The following is a 5,952-nucleotide window of genomic DNA, read 5'->3' on the forward strand; positions in this document are numbered from 1 at the left end:
CATACAAAGTGCAAATAGCACACGCGTCTGTTCCCAGCGAGTGCAGTGTATTGTACACAAGAGAAGCTACTGTTCTTGTCAGTTTCCTAAGCAGAGTTGAACTAGATATGGCTCTTGTGTGTAGGAAGCATACTTCCTTTGTTCTGAGCAAGCTCACTGTTCTGGCTGTATAGGAAACACAGTAGAGTAGAAGAGTGCTGCTTTCTCAAATGCAGAGTGGGTTTCTTTTAAGGCAAGCTAGAGTTAAAGTCAGTTTCATAAATGGAGTTGAATCACGTGCAGTTTCTTGTCCTCCCAGCAAGAGTTCTTTTCTGGTAAGGAATGTCACTCTTGTGCTACCATAGCCATACACAGCGCAAATAGCCCTCGTGTCTGTTCCCAGAAATTGCAGTGTATTGGTCGCAAGAGAAGCTACTATTCTTGTCAGTTTCCTAAGTAGAGTTGAACTAGATATGGCCGTTGGGTGTAGGAAGCACAGTCTTTTGTTCTGAGCAAGCTGAATGTTCTGGGTCAATAGGAAACACAGTAGAGTATAAGAGTGCTACTTTCTCAAAAGCAAAGTGTGTTCCTTCTAAGGCGAGCTAGAGTTGAATTCAGTTTCATAAAGGGATTTGAGTCACATAGAGATTCTTGTCCTACCTGCAAGATTTCTTTTCTGGTAAGGAGGGTCACTATTGTACTCCCATTGCCATACAGTACAAATAGCACTCACCCCTGTTCCCAGGAAGTGCGCTGTATTGGACGCAAGAAAGAATACTGTTCTTGTCAGTTTCCTAAGCAGAGTTGAACTAGATATGTCCCTTGTGTGTAGGAAGCAAGGTTCTTTTGTTCTGTTCAAGCTGACTGTTCTGGCTCTATAGGAAACACATTAGATTAGAAGAGTGCTGCTTTCTCCAAAGCAGAGTGTGTTTCTTGTAAGGTGAGCTAGAGGTGAATTCAGTTTTATAAACAGTGTTGAATCACATGCAGTTTCTTGTCCTACCTGCAAGTGTTCTTTTCTGGTAAGAAAAGTAACTCTTGTGCTCCCATTGCCATACACAGTGCAAAGAGCACACGCGTCTGTTCCCAGCAAGTGCAGTGTATTGTACACAGGAGAAGCTACTGTTCTTGTGAGTTTCCTAAGCAGATTTGAACTAGATATGGCACTTGTGAGTAGGAAGCACAGTTCTTTGTTCTGAGCAAGCTGTCTCCGAACCAGAGCTACCCCTGTGTTAAAGTCTTTATATAGAGTTCCTGTCCTGCCTTCTCATTGGTTGTTAACTCAACCACATGACCGCCTCCTCACGGCCTGTCTGTATAGGCCTCCAGGTTTTCCATGATTGGTATTAAGATTAAAGGCATGTGTATCCAATAATGGCTGTATCCCTGAACACACAGAGACTTACCCAGCTCTGCCTACCAAGTGCTAGAATTACAAGCATATAGCCCTGCTTTCCTATGGCTTGCTAATAGCTCTGAGCCCCAGGCAACTTTATTTATTAACATAAAAATAACATTTTAATACAAATAAAATATCACCATATTTCCCCTTTTCTATTTTAATAAAAAGAAAAAAGTTATAACTAACAAAAGAAAAAATATATACAAAAGTACAATAACTATATACAATACATACAAGTAATAAATACCTAAACAATGTCTAGTCCATTTGTATTTGACAAATTCAGAGAAAATAATTTTATTATCTATCCTATTTTGGTAAGTCCAAAATGTATCTAATTCACTTTCTATCCTAATTAATCTTCAACTATAACTATCTAACCTTCAACTATAACTAACTAATCTTCAACTCCCTCAGAGACCCAAGAAGGAAATAATATTAGCTAACAAAAATAAAAACGGGAAGTATATTCAAGCAACTTCCAAAAAATTGTGAGTTGACAGAAACAGCCAGCTGCCTGGACAATCATCTGAGGTTTCTCCGCAGTGTTGGGGCATCATCTTCAGCCTATAGGCTTAGCGTATTTGACAGACTCATTTGTGAAGTAGGATGTACACAAGGTCAACAGTTCGACCTCACATTGGGTGAGAGTAGTCCATGTACCAGAAACACCTGAATTCCACTAGTGTCATGTCATGATTCAGGATTTTAAATTCTGGAAATTGTTGATGGTTTTTTAATTCAACTGTCCATTCTTCTTGGCTGTGTATATATGGCTTCATCTCAGCATCCCATTCTTCTCCACATCCCTCTATCAAATGCCAGTCTACTATTGAGAGGCATGAGCTTAGTTACTCTTCAAGAATAACTGTTTCAGCTGCTGTTCCATTGCACATCAGAGGCCATCGGCCCACTGCCTGTTCAACTGCCTTCAAAGAAAAGGGCACTGTACCTTTTCCGAATTCCGAAGGCCACTTCAGGGATGGTGCCATATTGTCCTGGCCTCAGAAGATGCCTTTTGATAAAGCCATAACCACACTTGTTTTGGCAAGAATCAGTAGTCCTTTGTTTCATGTCCTGTCTGTCCATTTTGTCAGCAGTTGATTCGAGGATACTTTGTTGTCCAGTGGCTAACTTTTGCCACAATGAAAGTTAACTTCATATGCAGTTTCTTCAATGCCCATATTTTCTCTGAAGTAGATTGGTACTGCCAGGAGCCAACATGTCTCAAAAAAGAAAAATTTTCTAAGTTATTAAAACATTTTAAATGCCATATTCTGTAGATCTCGGAAGGGTTTGAAGATGACCTGTCTAAAATATATCTGCTCAGTTTTTAAAACATATCTAATATGACTACAAGTTCTATTGTAATGTCTAACTACTAACCTTCATTTCTTTATATCCTAATAGTTGGTAATAATAACATTCAAGGATCAGAAAATTGCATTACATTGTTAAATGAACAGTACAATTAGAAATATACATAAAGCATTTTCTAACAATATCAATTTCAATATATATAATTTGTATACAATATAAACCAATCCAATCCAATGTAAAGTATTTAAAACTAGTAATTGTCTTTTTCTTCTTCTTCCTTTCTCTCTCTGTCTTTTTTTTTTAAACAAGAACCTTAAATCTAATCTCCTTTGCTTAGACTTTTTCCTAACCCTTGACAACAACTTGTAACCAACTCCCCTAATCAATGAAAATTATCCCAGACCCAAAACCCATTAAAAGATCAAAAAAACCAACTGCCCCACAGGGTTGGTTAAGATCTTTTCCCATTCTATAGGCTGCCTTTTTGTCCTATTGATGATATCCTAAGAAGCTTTTCAGTTTCATAAGGTACAACTTATTGTCAATCTTAGTGCCTGTGCTGTTGGTGTTTTGTTCAGAAGTTATCACCTGTGCCAATGCATTCAAGACTATTTCTCACTTTCTCTTTTTAAGGTTCAGTATATTTGATTTTATGTTGTGGTTTTGATCTACTTGGACTTGAGTTTTGTGTAGGGTGATAGATATGGATCTATTTGCATTCTTCTACATGCTGATATCCAGTTACATCAGCAAAATTTGTTGAAGATACTTTCCTTTTTGCATTGTGTAATTTGGGCTTCTTTGTCAAAATCAGTTGTCCATAGGTGTGTGGACGTGTGCCTGGGTCTTTGATTAAATTCTATTGATTCATCTGTCTGTTTTTATGTCAATGTCATGTGTTTTTTTATTACTATAGCTCTGTAGTAGAGCTTGAAAACAGGGCTGGTGATACCCATGGAAATTCTTTTATTGTACAGCATTGTTTTAGCTATCCTGTTTTTGTTTGTTTGTTTGGTTTGGTTTGTTTTTCCATATGAAATTAAGTATTGTTCTTTCAAGGTCTATAAAGAATTGTTTTGGGATTTTAATGGGATTGCATTGACTCTGTAGATTGCTTTTGGTAATGATGGCCATTTTTAATATGTTAATCCTACTGATCTATGACCATGGGAGATCTTTCCATTTTCTGATATCTTCTTCAATTTCTTTCTTCAAAGATTTGAAGTTCTTTTCATACAGATGTTCCACTTGTTTAGTTAGAGTTACACCAAAATATTTTATATTATTTGTGGCTATTTTCAAGGGTGTTGTTTCCCTGAATTCTTTCTCTGCCCATTTTGCCATTTGTGTATAGGAGGACTAGTGATTTTTTTTGACAGATTTAATTCACTTTATTTTTCTTGTATAAAAACCCTTATGTGGTGGCCACAGCTGGAGCCTGGGTCCTCTGAACAGACACTCTGGTGTGATTTTTCACAAGATGATCGGTGAATTCCTGATAAGGAGATTTGGTGAACACAGTCTCTTTCCAGATGGCACCAAAGGTGGTATTGGCAAAGTTGCCCAGGGTGGCAGTGCAGTCCCTGGTTGATGTGTAGCAGTCATAAATACTGGTCATCATCAGTAACGTCTTAGGCACAGGAGCAGAGACTTTTCCAGTGCCTCTGGGGGCAGGGATGAGACGCACCAACACAGAGGCGCACCAACACAGAGCCACAGCGGTCTGTCACTTTGCACGGAACAGTGTGGGGCTTGCCAATCTTGTTCCCCCAGTAGCCTCTCCGCACAGGGACAATGGACAGCTTGGCCAAGATGATGGCCCCTCGGATGGCAGTGGCTACTTCCTTGGAGCACTTAACACCAAGACCAACATGACCATTGTAGTCCCCAATAGCGACAAAAGCCTTGAACCTGGTCCGCTGGCCAGCCCAAGTCTGCTTCTGCACTGACATGATCTTTAGAACCTCATCCTTTAGGGATGTGCCCAGGAAAAAGTCAATGATCTCGGATTCCTTAATGGGAAGGGAGAACAGGTAGATCTCCTCCAAGGACTTGATCTTCATGTCCTTAGTCAGGCGGCCCAGCTTGGTGACGGGGATCCACTCCTTGTCTTCAGTTTTACCTCCACGAGCCCCTTGGCCTCGACGACTGTGGCTCCTAAGACCACTGCTAAATCCTCCATGGAAGCCGCCGTGGCCTCCTAGTCCTGGGCTCCCGGGTCTCTGGGCCCTCCCGCTGTACCAGTGTTGGCCGCCATTTGGTGTTTTTACGAAGAAGAAGAAGAAGAAGAAGAAGAAGAAGAAGAAGAAGAAGAAGAAGAAGAAGAAGCAGCGATTTTTTGAGTTAATCTTGTATCCAGCCACTTTACTGAAGGTGTTTATCAGCTGTAGGAGTTCCCTGGTAGAATTTTTGTGGTCTCTTATGTATACTATCATGTCATTTGCAAGTAGTGATACTTTGACTTCTTCCTTTTCAATTTGTATCCCCATGATCTCCTTTAATTTTCTTATTGCTCTAGCTAGAACCTCCAGTACTATATTGAATAGATAAGGAGGCAGTGGACAGCCTTGTCTTGTTCTTGATTTTAGTGAATTGTTTTGAATTTCCCTCTATTTAATTTGATGTTGTTTATTGGCATGCTACAAAATGCCTTTATTGTTTTTAGGTATGTCTCTTGTATCGCTGATGTCTCCAAGAGTTATATCATGAAGAAGTGGCAAAGGCTTTTTCAGCATCTAATGAGATGATCATGTGTTTTTTTTTTCTTTTGGTTTATATGGTAGATTACATCGACAGATTTTTGTATGATGAACCATCCCTGAATCTCTAGAATGAACCCTACTTGATCATGGTTGACGAACTTTTGATGTCTTCTTGGATTTGGTTTGCAAGTATTTTATTGAGTATTTTTGCATCAAAATTCTTCAAAGATATTGGTCTATAATTCTCTTTCTTTGTTGAGTCTTTGTGTGGTTTCCATATCAGAGTGACTATGGCATCATAGAAAGAATTTGGCAATATTCCTTCTGTTTCTATTTTGTGGAATAATTTGAGGAGTACTGCTGGCTTATATTTCTTTGTATAGAGGTAAGGCCTCATGGGATTTTCCCCAACCACTTTGGGATATCTTTTGGTATTGTCCTTGTTCAGGTCATGTTTAGGCAGTTTTTGGTCACCATGACCAAAAAGCAAGTTGGGGAAGAAAGGGTTTATATTTCATCATTGTAGTCCATCATTGAAGGAAGTCACAA

General features: G+C 39.2%; 1 pseudogene; it reads right to left on the bottom strand.

Annotated features, from left to right (window-relative positions):
* Positions 1-4,115: 4,115 nt before the first annotated feature.
* On the bottom strand, positions 4,116-4,958 carry LOC128114251 (40S ribosomal protein S2-like; annotated as a pseudogene).
* Positions 4,959-5,952: the final 994 nt, after the last annotated feature.

Source organism: Peromyscus californicus, unplaced genomic scaffold (assembly GCF_007827085.1).
Source record: "Peromyscus californicus insignis strain IS unplaced genomic scaffold, ASM782708v3 Scaffold_10__1_contigs__length_136768540, whole genome shotgun sequence".
NCBI lineage: Eukaryota > Metazoa > Chordata > Mammalia > Rodentia > Cricetidae > Peromyscus > Peromyscus californicus.